The 19842-nt window shown below is 33.5% G+C and overlaps 1 long non-coding RNA gene across 1 annotated transcript; it reads left to right on the top strand.

Annotated features, from left to right (window-relative positions):
* LOC110269823 lies at positions 5832 to 6356 on the top strand. Its single transcript, XR_002358581.1, has 3 exons — positions 5832 to 5907; positions 6042 to 6163; positions 6276 to 6356. It is a non-coding gene; the product is annotated as an uncharacterized LOC110269823 (long non-coding RNA).

The following is a 19842-nucleotide window of genomic DNA, read 5'->3' as shown; positions in this document are numbered from 1 at the left end:
GATGACGATGATGATGTAAGACGGTATAGGGGGAGAAAATGAAGTATACGTTACCAATAAATATATAAATAAATAAATTGCATAATATATAGTGTATTTAAAAGAAAAAAAAGAAAGAATACTCCGAATAAATAAATTTCACCCGACTAATCATGAGTATTGAAATAAATGGCTTAAACTTGTTGGGTTAGTTTGTTGATATACTTAGATAAAAAATTTAATAATAAAATATGACCATTTTATTAATAAAAAATAATTATTTATCTTTTGTTAGAAAGAAAAGTCAGATGATATCAATGCAAATTTGATTTTAATCTGTCAAAAAAATTTGATTTTAATCTAAATTATATCTTTTGTTAGAAAAAGAATTTCTTGGTGCCTTCTGTCTTCTATTTTTTTATTATTATTTTGGTTCTAATATTTAGGTCAAATTCTAATTTGATGTCTAATATTTTAAATATTTTATTTTAGTGCAGAATAATTTTGCACGAGTTTAATATTTTTTCACTCTTAAATTTGATACAAATTTTTTGTATCAGGAAATATTTTGTATTAGACTATTGAGATTTTAAGTACTTAATTATGCACTAAAATGTTATGCATTTATTAGAGTCTATCAAGGTTCTTTTTTTATATTAACCTTTGATTTCTATATAATGTAATCAAATAGTCTATATAAATATGGGATATTGTATAAGCAGATAATTGTTGTGCTCATTTAAAAGATACCCTCTTCTTTAGTGGATAAATTTGATGATTCATATTTTTATATTTTATTTTGATTCTTTTTTTTGTTTAAAAAGCCATTTTTTAAATAGAGTTATTTTGTTTGATATGAAAAAGTTATTTTATTACGTGATTTTGAAAATATTCAATCTTATTAAAAATATTAGTTATTTACTCTTTTTAACTTGATATTATTTTTTCCAAAAAAAGATAAAAAAAAATATATCCTTAATATATTAATGAGAATAAAATATGATCAGTTTATTAATAAAAAATAATTATTTATCTTTTGTTAGAAAAAAAAGTCAGATGATATCAATGCAAATTTGATTTTACTCTGTCAAAAAAATTTTGATTATAATCTAGATTATATCTTTTGTTAGAAAAAAAAATTTCTTAGTGCCTTCTGTCTTCTATTTTTTATTATTATTTTGGTTTTAATATTTAGGTCAAATGCTAATTTGATGTCTGATATTTTAAATATATTATTTTAGCGCAGAATAATTTTACACGAGTTTAATATTATTTCACTCTTAAATTTGGTACAAATTCTATGTATTAGGAAATATTTTGTATTAGACTATTGAGATTTAAAATACTTAATTAAGCACTAAAATGTTATGCATTTATTAGAGTCCATCAATATTCTTTTTTTATATTAACCTTTGATTTATATATAATGTAATCAAATGGTCTATATAAATATGGAATATTGTATAATTAGATAATTATTGTGCTCATTTAAAAGATACCCTCTTCTTTAATTGATAAATTTGACGATTCATATTTTCATATTTTATTTTGATTCTTTTTTTTTTTAGTTTAAAAAGCCATTTTTTAAATACAGCTATTTTGTTTGATATGAAAAAGTTATTTCATTATGTGGTTTTGAAAATATTCAATTTTATTAAAAAACTTAGTTATTTACTTTTTTTAACTTGATATTGTTTTTTCCAAAAAAAGATAAAGAAAGTATATCCTTAATATATTAATAAGAATAAAATATGACCAGTTTATTAATAAAAAATAATTATTTATCTTTTGTTAGAAAAAAAGTCAAATAATATCAATACAAATTTGATTTTACTCTGTCGAAAAAATTTTGATTATAATCTAAATTATATCTTTTGTTAGAAAAGTAAATTTTTTGGTGCCTTCTGTCTTCTATTTTTTTATTATTATTTTGGTTTTAATATTTAGGTCAAATTCTAATTTCATGTATGATATTTTAAATATTTTATTTTAGTGCAGAATAATTTTACACGAGTTTAATATTATTTTACTCTTAAATTTGGTACAAATTCTATGTATTAGAAAATATTTTGTATTAGACTATTGAGATTTAAAATACTTAATTATGCAGTAAAATGTTATGCATTTATTAGAGTTCATCAATGTTCTTCTTTTATATTAACCTTTGATTTCTATATAATGTAATCAAATGGTCTATATAAATATGGGATACAAATTTTTTGTATCAGAAAATATTTTGTATTAGACTATTGAGATTTAAAGTACTTAATTATGCACTAAAATGTTATGCATTTATTAGAGTCTATCAATATTTTTTTTATATTAACATTTGATTTTTATATAATGTAATCAAATGATCTATATAAATATGGGATATTGTATAAACAGATAATTGTTGTCCTCATTTAAAAGATACCCTCTTATTTAGTGGATAAATTTGACGATTCATATTTTCATATTTTATTTTGATTCTTTTTTTTTTAGTTTAAAAAGCCATTTTTTAAATACAGTTATTTTGTTTGATATGAAAAAGTTATTTCATTACATGCTTTTGAAAATATTCAATTTTATTAAAAAACTTACTTATTTACTTTTTTTAATTTGATATTGTTTTTTCCAAAAAAGATAAAGAAAGTATATTCTTAATATATTAATAAGAATAAAATATAACCATTTTATTAATAAAAATAATTATTTATCTTTTCTTAGAAAGAAAAGTCAAATCATATCAATGTAAATTTGATTTTAATGTAGATTATATCTTTTGTTAGAAAAAAAATTTCTTGGTGCCTTCTGTCTTCTATTTTTTATTATTATTTTGGTTCTAATATTTAGGTCAAATTCTAATTTGATGTTTGATATTTTAAATATTTTATTTTAGTGCAGAATAATTTTGCACGAGTTTAATATTATTTCACTCTTAAATTTGATACAAATTCTTTGTATTAGGAAATATTTTGTATTAGGCTATTGAGATTTAAAGTACTTAATTATGCACTAAAATGTTATACATTTATTAGAGTCTATCAATGTTCTTCTTTTATATTAACCTTTGATTTCTATATAATATAATCAAATGGTCTATATAAATATAAGATATTCTATAAGCAGATAATTGTTGTGCTCATTTAAAAGATACCCTCTTCCTCTTCTTAATTTATTATATGGTTTTGATGGTATTAAAATTTATTAAAAAACTTGATTATTTATTTTTTTAAATCTAATATTATTTTTTCCAAATAAATTGAAAGAAACTATATTGTTAATATATCAATAAAAATAAAATATCATAATTTTATTAATAAAAGATAATTATTTATCTTTTTATACAAAAAATAGTCACATGATACCAGTGCAAATTTGATTTTAATTTGTCATACAAAAATTTCATGAAAATCTAAATTATACTCTATGCATATAATTTTATTTTATTTTTGCTATTTCTAACATATATATTTAAGTAATAAATATATTATTAGTAATAAGTTTTTTATAATGTCATATGTCAATTTTTTCTTGGCACCTCTTAACATACTTGGTTGCAGAATTTTGTTTTTATTAATATAATCCTCTCAATTTAACCATAACCCTAATTAAAGTCAGATAATGTGAGTTTAACTAATTTTGTTTTGCCAAACTCATCACTTTCTCCCCAAAAGACCTTTCGAGCTCACCCCATCTTCTTCATCCCTAACCTCAGTCCATCCGTCGCACCATTTCCTTATCGGCTCCCTCGACTGAGGTTTCTTCTTCTCTCCTGGGTTTTGGCCACATGCAGAGAAGGCACAATTTTATTAATGAAAAATAATTATTTATCTTTTTATACAAAGAATAGTCACATGATACCAGTGCAAATTTGATTTTAATTTGTCATACAAAAATTTCATGAAAATCTAAATTATACTCTATGCATATAATTTTATTTTATTTTTGCTATTTCTAACATATATATTTAAGTAATAAATATATTATTAGTAATAAGTTTTTTATAATGTCATATGTCAATTTTTTCTTGGCACCTCTTAACATACTTGGTTGCAGAATTTTGTTTTTATTAATATAATCCTCTCAATTTAACCATAACCCTAATTAAAGTCAGATAATGTGAGTTTAACTAATTTTGTTTTGCCAAACTCATCACTTTCTCCCCAAAAGACCTTTCGAGCTCACCCCATCTTCTTCATCCCTAACCTCAGTCCATCCGTCGCACCATTTCCGTATCGGCTCCCTCGGCTGAGGTTTCTTCTTCTCTCCTGGGTTTTGGCCACATGCAGAGAAGGTATGGGTATCTCTGCAATTCCATTTGATTCGACCACGAAGGTGTTGTTCTGTTGGTTTCGTCTGTTCTTTCTCCCCAAGGTTCCTCTGTCTCTGTCTCTGGATCATATATCATTCTCCATCTCCATTTCTCTATTTTGGATAGTAGATGTCGCCACCGCGGTTCAAGAGGTATATGTGGTCTATGGTTCCATTCTCCTCCTTTTCAATCGTTCTGGTTTCCTTCTCCAGTTTCAATTTTTTTTCTGTTAATTGTTACTATTTTCTTTATCCATCGTTTAATTTTGAGTTGTTTGGTTTCTGATTTAATCATGGTGATTGTTACTTGTTTTTCTAAATTAATGGTTCTCTCCTATGTTTGTGCTTTTGGTGTTTCAGGAAAATAATTTTCTTCTTGGGGGTTTTGCTGATTATAATTTATATAATTTTCTTTCTGCTATTGGACTGAAGTTAACTGTAGTGTTAGGTATTCTTGACTGATGAAATTCTGTTTTTGCTTTATTGTGAATTGTCAAATCAACTATATGTGGTAGGTATTTGGTAATTTGTAACAGGCCTCTTCCCACATTGTTTTTGCTCTTTTCCCATGAGTATTTGGTTACTTGTGATATCTTCCTAAATGATGTGTATAGGGATATCAATCTATATATGCCTATTAGTCTATCTCTGTCCCATATGTGAAGCTTTCATTGTAAGCTTTAGTGTTTGTTAACTTTGGGAGTTTATAACTCCAACTCATATGTTTATCTTCTCATTTTAGTTATGAAATTTTCTCTATATATTTTCTCCTTTTGGTGTTCTTATCCTATATATGTTGGGAATAAATAACCGTGTTGATCTGGTGGAGAAAATCACTCCCTGGAGAGAATCATGGAAAATGCATGTTAAAGTTGTGAAGTTGTAGTACCACAAGAATCCTGCTTTGGATGCTTCTCAAAATCTGTTGCATATGGTCTTAATGGATGAGAAGGTCAGTTTTATTTTATGTTAGTATTTCCTTAAGTTGTTGCCACTTTTCTTTTTTTTTTTTGTTTTTTAAGTATGCAGAAGGGAATTTTTATTCTTGGTTGCAAAGTGATGTGTTTTTGTTGTTTTAATTTTTTAATCAGTTGTTTTTATGCTGTTTGGATACCTAAATTTGTTAATAAATTCAAAATATGAACCATTTTTTTTCAATTGCAGTTACACAAGATCCAAGCAACGATTAGAGACCAGCTTATATCAAAGTTTGCTGTGTCTCTAAAGGAAGGGGATCTGTATTTGATGAGCCATTTTACAGTTGTACCAAACACTGGTTTGAACAGAGTGACCAAACATCGGTTCAGACTTTTGTTCCAATACAAGATCTCTGTTGTTTCTGTGGTATCTCCAAGGATACCTCATTCCAGTTTGTGTTTTACATCAATAGATGAAATTGATCAAACGACAAAGGACCACAATTTCATCATTGGTTTGTACAAGTTTCTTGCTCTACCCTTTTAAGATCATAATATTATGTTTTAACAAGTGTGGTTTCTGATTCAAATTTGTATATGTTTCAATCTAATTATTAGACTTTGTTGGGATCATTACTGGTGTTCGAAAAGAAAGAGATGTAGTATCATATGGGAAGCTAATCAAAGCAGTTGTACTAGAAGTTTTTACTCATGGGTAATATGTCTCTGACTTTCTCCCATATCAGTAGTTATCTTCTATTCATTCAATTTTTTTTGTTCCAGCGTTTATGTTTATAACAATATATATATAGTTAGATCCTTTTGATCTTTTGAAACTTATTTCTCCAGGAAAAAGGTCCAATGCAATGTGTTTGGAAATGCTTGTGATCTGTTGGAATATGATAACTTACAAAAATATCCAAGATCTCCGCTGATTGTCCTCGAGTCTTTTAAAATCAAAGCAATTGAAGGTTAGTTTCAGGCATATTCAGGGAATTTTTACTCTAATATTTACTTTTCTGATTTTTGACCTTTTAATTTAAATATGGTTTGAGGCTAATAGAGTAGGATTCTTGCATGCAGGTGGAGTAATTCTACAGAATGTGATAAATGTCTCTAGGTTATTCATTAATCCCGACATTCCTGAGTCTGTTGAGTTCCTAAATAAATAAATACTGTAAAACAGACTTTTGGCAAGGTAAGAGAAGTTGGAGGTCCAACGTAGTTATCTCTCTCAACTATAATGAAAGTTGAATCTAAACTCCACCTGGTCAACCTTTACTAAGCAAAGGAGAGTCAAGGGACTAATTAAATTGACCTTTGAATCCTATTTATTTCCTAAGAAAAGGTTGGGATTACTTAAGTTCAGCTCAATTAGCAAGATAACGATTATCAATTATGTTGAGTTTAATAACTGTTGAGTTACTGAATTCTTAACCAGAACCAAAAGGGAAAAAAGTAAAATTGATAGAATAATAAAAGTATCCTTAGATGGGAAACAATGGTAACTTAAATCAAAGAGAACAATCATAAACTGAAAATACCTCAATTATCATTAATTCAAATAACAGTCTGTAATATGGGAGAAATTCATAAATTCAATTATAAAGGTAAATAACCAACTCAGATACTGGAATAAATAAATAAAGTGAAAGGGAAGTTTAAAACAAAGAAATATAAAACCTGGATTGAGAGTCACTCTTAAAACAAGAAGAAATCCTAAATCCTAAGAGAGAGAGAGAGAAGATCTCCCTCTCAACTAAATCTAAATCATTGAAAAGTAAAATATGCGAGCTCCCTTTGAATGGATGCATTCCCACACTTTATAACCTCTGGTCTATGCTGTCTATACTTGGATCTGGGCCAAAAAGGGATTCAGAATTCGCTGGGGGCGTATTCTGTAAATTCTGATACGTGGCCTCTGTCATGCGTCCGCATGGGTCACGTGGTCGCGTCATTTGGAGCTTTTTCTTGCCACGCGGTCGCGTCAGTCATGCGACCGCATCATGTGCGTTCTGCTTAAGTCGCGCGGTCGCGTCAGTCATGCGGCCGCGTCGCTGCTGATTCGTGCTTGGCACGCGATCGCGTCATCCATGCGATCGCGTGGATACCAGTTTCCTTAAAGCTCCGTTTTGCTTTCTCCTTCCTATTTTGTATGTTTCCTTTTCCATCCTTTAAGTCATTCTGCCTTAGAAAATCTGAAACTACTCAACACACTAATCACGGCATCGAATGGAAATAAAGGTAATTAAAATAATTAATTTTTAAAGGTTAGGAAACATGTTTTTCACAATATGACATAATAAGGAAGGGAAAGTAAAACCATGCAATTAATGTGAATAAGTAGGTGAAGGATTGTATAAATCACTCAAATTAAGCACAAAAGAACTCATGAATTATGGGTTTATCAACCTCCCCACACTTAAACACTAGCATGTCCTCATGCTAAATCCAAGGTAAATAATTAAGGTTAAAGTGAAGGAATGTTATGCAATGCAACCTAATTTAAATGCAACTACCTAAATGGATGATGCATCATGCAATTCTAATTTATTCGCTTATATATAGAGCTTACATGTAGTCAAGTTAATTCACATTCTCAAGGAGTCATGTATATATATATATAGCCAACCCTTAAATAATAAAGCATTTTAGCAAACGAGATGGGAAGGAAAACATTGTACAAACTTGCAAAACAATTAGTAAATATAAGCACAGATATATGTTGATGAGTTATAGAACCCTCACTGGATTTTGTGTTTACTCTCTAGTCACTCAGTGTTTATTGGGTTTATTCACTCTATTTTTCTTTTTATTCTTACTTTCTATAGCTTTGTTCTTCATCTAACCAATCAACAATTATAGAATATAGTCATACCAAAAAGTCATGAGGTCTTTAATTGAGGTTGTAATGGGGTCAAGGTAAAGGTAAGGATTTATGTATAGGGTCAAGTGAGCTAATAAGTGAATCCTTAATTAGACTAAGATCTCACCTAACATACATATTTAGTAAAATAAAATCTTTTTACCTATTTTTCCATATTATCCCACTTATTGTTACATGCTCATGTTTCACTTTTTATTTTTATCCCATGTGCATTGTTTTTATTTTACATTGGGGAATTTCTTTTGTATCCCCTTTTATTTAGATGCTGAAAAATAAAATATATTTTTTTTATGCACATGGTAATTGAATCACTTATATTTTTCTCATGAGCATGCTTCCCAAATTTTATTTTATTCCTTTTAACTTCTCTACCTTTTGTTTCTATCATCCATGTTCCCGAAAGGTTTCCCGCATTTAACTCTATTCTTGATTTTCTATCTTAAGCTAACCAAGGATTCACTTGGGATTTTCTTTTGTTTTTCTGCTTAAGGCTAGTAATTTGGATAAATAGAATAAAGGGGTTTTAAAAGGCTCAAGGGGGCTAACAAGGGTGATGTAAAAGGTAGGCTAATTTGGGGTAAGTGAGTTGAAATCAAATGATGGCCTCAATCATTCTCCTGGTATGTATCTATTCTATATTCTATAATTGGACATATAGATTAAAGCAAAGTAAAGAACATCAGAATAAAAAGAAATGAAACACACAGAAATAAAATTATGGTTTGAATGCAACCATACAATTAAGCTCAAGACTCACAAGCTGTGTGTTCTCTAACTCAAGCATCATATATCATTTATATATTGTATGTAGGTTTAGTTAAAAATTCCCATTATTCTCATAAAAAAATATTTAGGGTAGCTTTTAAAGTTTTAATGTTCCTCCTTGATGAAATGTTGTCAGCTTAACTACATCATGTAATGCTATATATAAGGTTTGTGGATTTAAATCTGATATGTTCAATTTCCTAGCTTACTTCCTTTTTATATTTTTCAATTTAAAATATACTATCTTATGCTAAAAAGGGTAAACTATACTAATTAATCCACTAATAAATCAGAATTGCAAACTAAACTAAATAACTAAAATAAACTAAATGGCTAAAATATGAACTAAAGATGCAAAATGCAGAAAATAGAGTAAAAATACATAAAAGCAATGTATAAGTACTCAGAAAATAACAGTAAAAAGAAAAATACAGAAAAATATCCAAAATAAAAGAAAAAGTATGTAGTGGTTCACCAAAATAAACGCTAGAGATGTCGACCTCCCCACACTTAAAAGGAAGCATCGTCCTCGATGCTCAATCAAGCCGGGTGTGAAGGAGTGTCATCACTGGGAGGGATGGTAGCTGGAGTCTCGGTGGTGGTGGTGGGCTGAGGGTCTGGCTGCTGTGGAGGAGGTGCTGACTGGATCGGGATCTCAAGATCCGCAGCCTCAATCTGATGTGGGACCCCTGCCTGTGGTGCGGCTGGTGCTGCCTCCTGGGGATGGGTCTCTGCCTCGGGCGCATCCGCCTCCTCCTCAGAAGCCTCGGATGGTGTGTCGGGCTCAGAGGGAATGTCACCAGATCGTATCATCAGCTTTAGGTGCTCATAGCGCCACTTGTTGCGACGCTCCATCTGGTCAAGTCGTCGAAACAAGCGGTGCACCAGATGATAGACGGGCTCTGTGGCAGGTGGAGGTGCAGTGGTAGGTGGTGCAGCAGTGGAGGAAGAGGGTCCAGCAGATGGTGGGGCTGACTCATCAGTAGCAGTGAATGGTGGTGGTCTGTGGCCCAAGGCTAAGAAGTTCCGGCTGTGCGGAATGATCTTCCTGCAATCTGCCGCTGGTGGTCTCTCATCGGCATCCTCCCATGGCACGTCAGCTCGACGGCCAAGCTGTGTAACCAGATATGAAAAAGGGAGGGTGCCTCAGACGTGGACCCTGGCCATATAGTGCCGAATGAAACGTGGCAGATAAAGGTCATTACCCTCTAGCACACACCAAAGGAGGGTGATCATAGCAGCTGGGATCTCCGTCTCGTGAGTACTCGGCATCACATAATTACTCAAGATCTGATGCCATAACCGAGCCTCATCGTTCAAGTATGCTCTCTTGATCCTTCTGGGCATGGTAGTGTCCTGACCCATCTCCCAAGGAACTGTCGGGTCGAGAGCTATCCGTGCCTTCACGGCATCCCAATCAAACTGCATCTGGCGCATGTCCTCCTCAGCCTTTGAATAACCATCAGGCTGATCGGACTTGGCTGGGAGCCGGAGAATGTCCTCTAAGGCCTCCTCAGTGACCAGAATTTGTTTTCCTCTCAGGTTCACTGCATCTAGGGTGGTGAGGTAGTAGTTGCAGTAGAATTCCTGGACCCAAGAGGAATTAACCTCTGTCAGTGTTCTCTCCAGAAAGAACCAGCCCCGTTGCTTGATTTGTTCAGTGGTGTACTGCTGAAGGGCTTCTGGAATCTTCAGACTTCGTTCCAGGTATAGATTTCTGGAGTTTGCAAAAGCCGGGTACTTTAGCTCACAGTACCGGTTTGCAAATTTTATGGGATCATTCGCAGGGAGCAGCTGGTCAGCTTTTTCCTGCTGTGTGAAGTTCTTCTCCCGCCATGAAGAATCATGCATTAGAGCAATGATGGACTGGGAGGAATCTCCTCTCTTGCGCTTGCCAGTAGCCTTGCCTTTTCCTTTCCTTTGTGAGGCAGACATCCTGAAAAATAGAAAACCAGGATATGGATAAAAATAGTAAAGCAAATAGGCAATTAAACAAAGGAAACTCAAAGCGGCAAAGGAGAAGTAAAATAAGGAAAATGAGTAAATGAAATGTGATTGAATTTATGTTAAATGGAAAAATAAACAATATGCCATGGTTAGAAAGTTAGAGGAAAGTGAAAATAATCAGAAAAGAGAACAAAAGGGTAAGTATGGTTAGAATCTGAAAAAGAAATTAGTAAATTAAAATTAGTGAGTTAGTAAAGTGCGGGTTAAAGTAAGTGGCATAGAAAAATTCTATATAACAAGGATTCACAGGTAAGACTAGAAGTACTCATAATCGAACAAGGAAAACAGGGTGATGCTGATTCGAATAGAAATAAAGAAAGCAAAAATTGGAATCAGGGAATCACAAATGCAGTTTATGAACCAGGAAAATAAAGAGGATAAGAAAGTCTGCCATAGCATTCATGAAATGGTTTGTGTAAAGCAGAGCAAAACAGAGTTCAGAAATGCCAAACCAGAACATGAATGAAAACAATTTACAGAAAATTTGGGCAGCATTTCGGCTAAAATTAGATTGTCCCAGAAAATAAACAGCAAACATAGCAGTTCATATGAATTAAAAACTTGCTGCAGTTATCAGTAATGAATAGAAACAGGAAAATTTAGAGTAACAAACAGCAATGGCAAGAAAGCACAGCATATGAATGAGGTCACAGGAACAGCAGAATTGCAGTTAGGATAAAACATAAACAGGAACAGTGCAAGTAAACAGACCTAGATCCACTAACCACAGCCTAAGTGGGGGGCTGCGCGACTGATAGGGTTCGCGGGCTGGGGGGTTATATTTTCGAATCCACGCAGCCGCGTGGAGCACGCGGTCACGTGGTTGGGGCGAAAATGGGAGTGACGCGATCACGTGGGCGGCGTGATCGCATGAGAGGGGGGAAAGAGGGGTGACGCGATCGCATCGCTGGAATTCGTGCTAAACGCACGACTCCAACGCCGTTTTAGAGCAACTCTCTGTCTCCTTTTAGGTGATGTGTAATCCATGCGACGCGATCGCGTCGCTCACGCGGTCGCGTGGGATTGGTATTGTGCCAGTGACGCAATCACATGGGGCATGCGATCGCGTGGGCCAATTTGTGCAAAACGCACAAGGGCCGCACGATTCCAGCCTAACTTTCTGTTCGTTGGATTCTTACGCCGATATATATATCACGCGGCCGCGTAGGTCATGCGATCGCGCGGGTGGTATTTTTTCGCAATATGACGCGATCGCATGGGGCATGCGATCGCGTCGTGCACCCTTTTTTTTAATTATATATATGCATGAAAAATGCAGAATGCAATGATTAACATGAATGCTATGCATGATTCCAGGTTTAATAAATTAAAACGAAAAAGGAAAAAAATGAAAGCAATTAACAAGAAATAAATTGAAAAAGAAGCGACCATACCATGGTGGGTTGTCTCCCACCTAGCACTTTTAGTTAAAGTCCTTAAGTTGGACATTGGAGGAGTATCCTGTTATGGTGGTTTATGTTTAAATTCGTCTAAAAATCTCCACCAGTGCTTGGAATGCCAATAGCCTCCGGAGTCCCAAACTAAGCATGCAAAGCTTCTGAGCAGCTCCAAACAGATTTTCAGGCTCCCGGGACTACGAATGTCAAGATAGAGTCCAGGATTCCAAGCCTTGCTTTTAAATCCGCCTCCGTCTTGATCTGCATGTTTCCATTCGGGCGGGTTAAAAAGTAGAATCTCACCTTGGTGACCAAACGTTTTCCGTGATCCATGTAATTGAGCATGATACCAATCCGTGTACTTCGAAGTGAAGCGTGGAACCTTATTGAGCCTTGTGCACCAGCTCTGAGTACGAGCCATTTCCCTTTTACTCTTAAAGTCGCAGAGAGCTCTAAACTGGCCATCTATTTCAAGCAAACCATATTCAAGTGAATAAGTAAAATTATAAGTTAAGGATTGTACCCACTTGAAGCTTGTATTAGGTGGTAATGGCCTTGGGATAGGTGTTTTTGGTGGTTCTACAAGTTCCGTTTCCTTGTGCTCTTCTGTGAATTCCTCCACTTCTTTGCAAAGATCTTCAATTGTATCTGTGTCCTGGTCAAAGTCTTCTATGTCTTCCTCATCACTTGAGTCATAGATTGGAGGTTGAGAGAAATTCATGCTCTGTCTTGTCCACTGGAGTTTCTGGCAATTCCTTCATGCTCTGCTCTTCATTGGGCTGTCCACATGGAGCTGTGGCTGATCCTTGTGTATTTAAACACCTAGAAGCCCATTGAATCATCGCTTGCTCCAGTTGTTAAATGGTTGTTTAAAATTTAATTACTGTTTCCCTTAGGCGATCCTCTGCTTCTTGGGTTGCTGGACTTGGACATGATACAAAGGAAAGTGGTGGTGATAGGGAGCGATTTGATTGGTATTGGGGTAAGGAAGGATCATATGGTGGCGAATGGTGAAGAGAAGCTTGTGAGTGTGGTGGTTCGAGGTTATGTTGAAAGGATGGTTTATATGCACGGGGTGGGGATTGTTGGTAGTTACAAGGTTGTCCACCATGTCTTTCAGTTGGGTATGCACTGTAGAATGGTCTTTGTCCAGGATATCTCGGAGGGTGTTGCTGCAAAAAGGGTTGATTAGATCCTCTTGGTTCCATCCATCCTTGATTGGTCTGACCTTGATGCACATTCCTCGAGTAAAGAATGTCATAAAAAAACATTCGCGTTGTAGATATAGTCTCTAAACCGACAAAAATCCCTTCGTACAAACGTTTTGGTTGTCACAAGTAACAAACCCCTTTTAAAATTGATAACCGAGTATTTAAACCTCGGGTCGTCTTCTCAAGGAACTGCGAGGAAGTATGTTCTTATTATTGGCTATAAAGGTTGTAATCGGGGTTTAGAAGATGAGAGGCAAGTAATTTAAATGACAGGTAAAGTAAATGGCAATTAAAATAAATAAATACTGTAAAACAGACTTTTGGCAAGGTAAGAGAAGTTGGAGGTCCAACGTAGTTATCTCTCTCAACTATAATGAAAGTTGAATCTAAACTCCACCTGGTCAACCTTTACTAAGCAAAAGAGAGTCAAGGGACTAATTAAATTGACCTTTGAATCCTATTTATTTCCTAAGAAAAGGTTGGGATTACTTAAGTTCAGCTCAATTAGCAAGATAACGATTATCAATTATGTTGAGTTTAATAACTGTTGAGTTACTGAATTCTTAACCAGAACCAAAAGGGAAAAAAGTAAAATTAATAGAATAATAAAAGTATCCTTAGATGAGAAACAATGGTAACTTAAATCAAAGAGAACAATCATAAACTGAAAATACCTCAATTATCATTAATTCAAATAACAGTCTGTAACATGGGAGAAATTCATAAATTCAATTATAAAGGTAAATAACCAACTCAGATACTGGAATAAATAAGTAAAGTGAAAGAGAAGTTTAAAACAAAGAAATATAAAACCTGGATTGAGAGTCACTCTTAAAACAAGAAGAAATCCTAAATCCTAAGAGAGAGAGAGAAGATCTCCCTCTCAACTAAATCTAAATCATTGAAAAGTAAAACATGCGAGCTCCCTTTGAATGGATGCATTCCCACACTTTATAACCTCTGGTTGTAAATCATGTTGCTTGTATGCGAAGTTTGTATTCGTAGGTTTTGATGAATGACAAACCAACAAACGACATGAAAGACAAACCAACAAACAACTTGAATGAACAAGCATATTGAAAGATCTACCAACATTCAACGTTGAGGAATGAAGAGTTGAAAGCAACACAACAACAACAAGAAACTCAAGTCCACAACATTTGAAGACAAGTATAGTATCTTAGGACTTAGGTAACTTCTTGTTAAGAACCAATTGCTAAATCTCTCAACACACACTCACAAAATGTTTTGATGCACATCTTGCAATTCGATGCTAGCCAAATGGTTTAAAAACTTGTTTTCAAAGGTACAAAAGCATAGGAATTGACTCCAACAAGTTTGAGATCAATCATAAGCATTTTGAAGTGATTTTAAGCCATTCTTTAAGGTTTGCATCGATGCACACTCATCATGCATCGATGCAAAGCATGCGACGACTTGTTGCATCGATGCAAAGATGTTTGCATCGATGCAACCTAGCTAAAAATTCAAATTTCAGCTTCAAAGACACATTTGCATCGATGCAAAGTGTGATGCATCGATGCAAATGATTCAAAAACATAAAAAACGGCTAGTTTTAACAAAACGGCTCCATCCCATTAACTCCCAAACGTTTCTAAGGTTTGGGAAGTCTATAAATAGATGGATTGAAGCCTTATTTCAAATACTTGAATTTTTGCAAACTATCTTGTTCATATTCCTTCATTTTACACATTTTTTAAGGTGTTATAATACACAATTTGAGAGAGCAATATCAATTGGTTCAATAGTGCTAAACTTGTAATCATACACTCTTCTAGAGAGTACTCATTTCGTCTCAACAATTCTTTGAGAATTGTTTTCTTGTACACTTTGTAAATTGGAGTGTGATCTCCAAGGTTGAGTCAAGAGTTATAAACACTATAGTCGGTGAGGATACCAAAGAAGTATACTAAGTACTCAAGGCAAATCTTAGAGGAGGTATCTCTAAGTGGAGTGGGTTAGTATACGAGTGGTGATCATATACCGTGAGGTGTTAGAAACTAAAGACTCGGATTGTAAAAGGTTTTGCGCGAGCACCTTGAAGCTTGGCAATAGTGGAACTTCTCAATTGCGATTGAGAAAGAAAGTGGACGTAGGACAAGCATTGTGCCGAACCACTCTAAATAGCGTTTGCATCTCTCCAAACTCATCTCTTCAACCTTTGAGCACAAGTACCGAAAGGAGAAAATGAATATAGTGACGATGATTGGAAGAAAGTGGCAATGAATGATAAAGCCATCAACTTCATTCATTGTGCACTTAACGAGCATGATTATATAAAGATCTCTACATGTGAAACCGCTAAAGAGATTTGGGATAAACTCCAAATCACTTACGAAGGAACCGACTCCGATGACGACGAGGTTGCAAATCTTTGCTTAATGGCAAGCGAAGAAAAGGTTAGTAATGACAACTCCACTTCTTTTAATTTACAAGATGAATATGATTTTTTGTAGGTTTATGAGTTGATCTTGAGGTAGATTGAAAAATTTGAAGATTATAAACAATGGAGGATCAACAAATTGAAGTTTATAATGGTTTAATTGATATTTCCTTCATAATTTTGTTTAATGATTAATGCTTGTATGCTTATTTGGTGAATAACTCAAAATAGGTTTGGTACCCCTATTTTAAGTTAATGTGCATGCTTTAATATATTTCACTTATTTAGGGGGAATTATGCATGCTTGTTATATATAAAAAGAGGAAATCAAATTCTTTTTGAAAGGGGGAATATCTCATCCTTGAGATTAATAGAGATATTGAACTTAAAAAAAAAAAAATCATTGTTTTATGCATGCTTCTATGACACATTTCAAACTCCTTTCTTTTTGATAATGTCAAAAGGGGGAAGAAAAGTTTGAGGATATTTGAAGTTTTGAACTTTTGAAAAAGAAAAAGTTTGAGGATTTGAAAAGAAGAAATAAGTTTGTGAAACAATGATTTCAAAAAGACTTCCGCTAAGCAAAAACTTTTGATATATCTAAATGGTCTATGCTGTCTGTACTTGGATCTGGGCCAAAAAGGGCTTCAGAATTCGCTGGGGGTATATTCTGTAAATTCTGATACGTGGCCTCTGTCACGCGTCCGCGTGGGTCACGCGGTCGCGTCATTTGGAGTTTTTCCTTGCCACGCGGTCGCGTCAGTCATGCGACCGCGTCATGTGCGTTCTGCTTAAGTCGCGCGGTCGAATCAGTCATGCGGCCGCGTCGCTGCTGATTCGTGCTTGGCACGCGATCGCGTCATCCATGCGATCGCGTGGATACCAGTTTCCTTAAAGCTCCGTTTTGCTTTCTCCTTCCTATTTCGTATGTTTCCTTTTCCATCCTTTAAGTCATTCTGCCTTAGAAAATCTGAAACTACTCAACACACTAATCACGGCATCGAATGGAAATAAAGGTAATTAAAATAATTAATTTTTAAAGGTTAGGAAATATATTTTTCACAATATGACATAATAAGGAAGGGAAAGTAAAACCATGAAATTAATGTGAATAAGCAGGTGAAGGATTATATAAATCACTCAAATTAAGCACAAAAGAACTCATGAATTATGAGTTTATCAATATAACTATGATATTTATATATTTAATCAAATTCCTTTTTTAATTACAACAAAAAAGATATGTATTTATTTTACCAGTTTCAAATAAACTAGTGCAATAATTAATCAATTATTAATCAGTATTAAAAAAGAAATGATAATTGTGAAAAAAAATATAGATACTGGTTAATAAAATGGTTCTCATTACCATTTTTAAATGTATTCAAGCTAAGGTTAAATTTAATTGTTATTAAAAAATATATATCTCTTTAGTTTTTTTTATGTATTTAATCAAATCCCTTTTTAATTACAAAAAAAATATGCGTTTATTTTACCAGTTTCAAATAAACCCATGCAATAATTAATTAATTATTAGGGTTTAAGTTTAACCTCTATGGACGAGATTCTTCAAAAGCGCACTGATTATGAGTACTTAATAGGTAAGTTTCCCCTTTTCAAAATTGACCCGGAATAAAGGTGTTTTAAAATGAGATTAATAACAGCTCAATCAGATGTCTTGTGGTATTGTATCCGACGGTTTAATCTTTTCTGCTATAATATGACTAAACAGATTTTGTTGGGGTCCTGTGCGGATTGAAAAGGAAAACGGATGTTGAGTGTAATGGAAAGGTATTGAAAGTTATTGTCCTTGAAGTTCTTGCTGATGGGTATCCCTTGCCTTTCTGTTTTTCATTCTATTTTTAAATGATGTTATGCCTGTTTTTCAATTTTTTTATTACTGTTGAATTATTCTATTGTTGTTGCTCATTTATTATAATGATTACCAAGGAAGAAAATCCCCTGCAATCTTGTTGGTGACTATTCTGCTCTTATAGACATCAATAGTTTGAAAAAGTATCAAAGACCACCAGTTCTTATTTTGCAATCTTTCAAGATCAAAGTCAATGGAGGTGAAAAGTTGTCCATGTTGCACACATGTCTGAGTTTGATTTGTTTATATATTTTTGTTTACTAATGAATTGTTTCTTTATGAATTACTTTCTTCTTATTGTGTTTTGTGATTTGTAGATAAAGTTAGTCTCCAAAATGTGATCAATGTTTCTCGGATTTCAATCAACCCTGGTATGCAGGAAACTGTGAATTTTCTGAATGAGTTAGTTCGATTCAATTCTCCTCAAATTTTGTCCCACTGAACTGAAAATTTCTGCCTTTCTCTCCATCCATCACTTGCTCACTCTCTCTCTCTATTGCTCAATTGCTAACTCTCTCTCTCTCTCTATTGCTCACTCCCTCACTCTATTCCCCTCTCTCTCTCTCTCTCTCTCTCTCTCTCTAGCTGTTTTCCTGAAATTCTTTTACTCTAATATTAATTTTTTTTTTCATAGATACCGTATCGCAAGCCACCATTTCAGTAGACTGTGTAGTAATGAGATTGGGGATTTAGTATGTGTAATCGATGATGAATCTTTTGACTAGAAGCTAATACGGACTATTGCTAATCGTAAGGGAAACAATAAGGTGTGTACTATTAGGTTTTTAACATGTTTTAGTGCTATGTAAGAAGTACTCATGTTAATTGATTTTTCGATATTGTAGACATGCTTTGTCCATTCAATTCATAAATTTTTTGTTTTAATAGGATGGACAATTCTTTGTGGTTGGAAAAATTAAAGAGATTGTTGAAGATCCAGAGTGGTGGGTCTTTTCTTGTGTTTGTGGTCATCCAATTGTAGGTGATGATAATGTGTTTCATTGTCAGCTGTGCGGGAGAGAGGTCCAGCATTTTATGACCAGGTGAATCCAGGTTATGATTTAGAAAATTTCTTTCATCTGTTCTGATTCAATAATATAAGTAAGCTTCACATATCAGCTTCTTGTGAGACTCACAAATAGATTAATCTGATGTTTATTTTCTTGGTTATAGTTACAGGATTAAGATACTTGTTGAAGATAGAACTTCTTGTGGAATGTTTGTCTTGTTAGACAGTGCAGCCACTAAGCTATTAGGGAGAACCTGTTATGATGTGTTTTTGTTGTTAGAAGATGAAATTGAGGTATGGTTAATGTTCTTAAGTTTTATTTATGTATACTGTATCAATAACTATTTCTTATTCTTCAATTTCGTCCATTAATTAGTGATCACTTTTCAATATCTATGACAGAAAATTGAGCACCGATACTGTCCACAATTTTTTCATCAACTCATTGGGAAAGAGATTGTTTTCAAAGTTCAAGCAAAGCGGATTAACAGTCCTGGTTATTGCGGTACCTTTAAAATCGTCAATGTCATTAGTGATGCACGTTTTTTCAACAAACTTCAGCCTGATCAATGCATCAAGGTTAGTACTCTTTCTTTATGTTAGATATTAATATTAATGAATTGGAGAAATCATTTTTAGATATAGTTTGTTGATCCTAGTTTCTAATTCTTTGGCTATTGTTTTGAATGGTATTCTTTACATGCCAACGTGATTTTGCCTCATACTTTACAAAGTTGGCTGCGTTTTGTAATTCATGTTTTGCTTCCAAATTTTAAGGATGTTAGTTCTGATTCGGCCTTTAGCCTAATACTTGAAGACTTCTCTTAGTGTGGACAGCTTAGAAGTTATGACAACCAAGTCATATCTGGTGTTCCAATACAACTGCATAGCATTAAAGAGATGCTTGCTAACATTCTTTGTGCTAAAATATATTCTTCTGCATCAAGAAATGTTAGTATTTATGTTTATGTTCTCACCCGCCTGAACTGTGTTTCAGCATGTGTAGTATGATAAAACATGTATCATAATATACCAATTATTGTTTCTCTACAGGATCATATTTGTTTTTTGATCGGTGAGATTATTGATGTGGTGAA

Source organism: Arachis ipaensis, chromosome B03 (genome assembly GCF_000816755.2).
Source record: "Arachis ipaensis cultivar K30076 chromosome B03, Araip1.1, whole genome shotgun sequence".
Lineage (NCBI taxonomy): Eukaryota > Viridiplantae > Streptophyta > Magnoliopsida > Fabales > Fabaceae > Arachis > Arachis ipaensis.
Note: the sequence above shows the minus strand (reverse complement) of the source record. Positions and strands in the feature narration are given on the sequence as shown.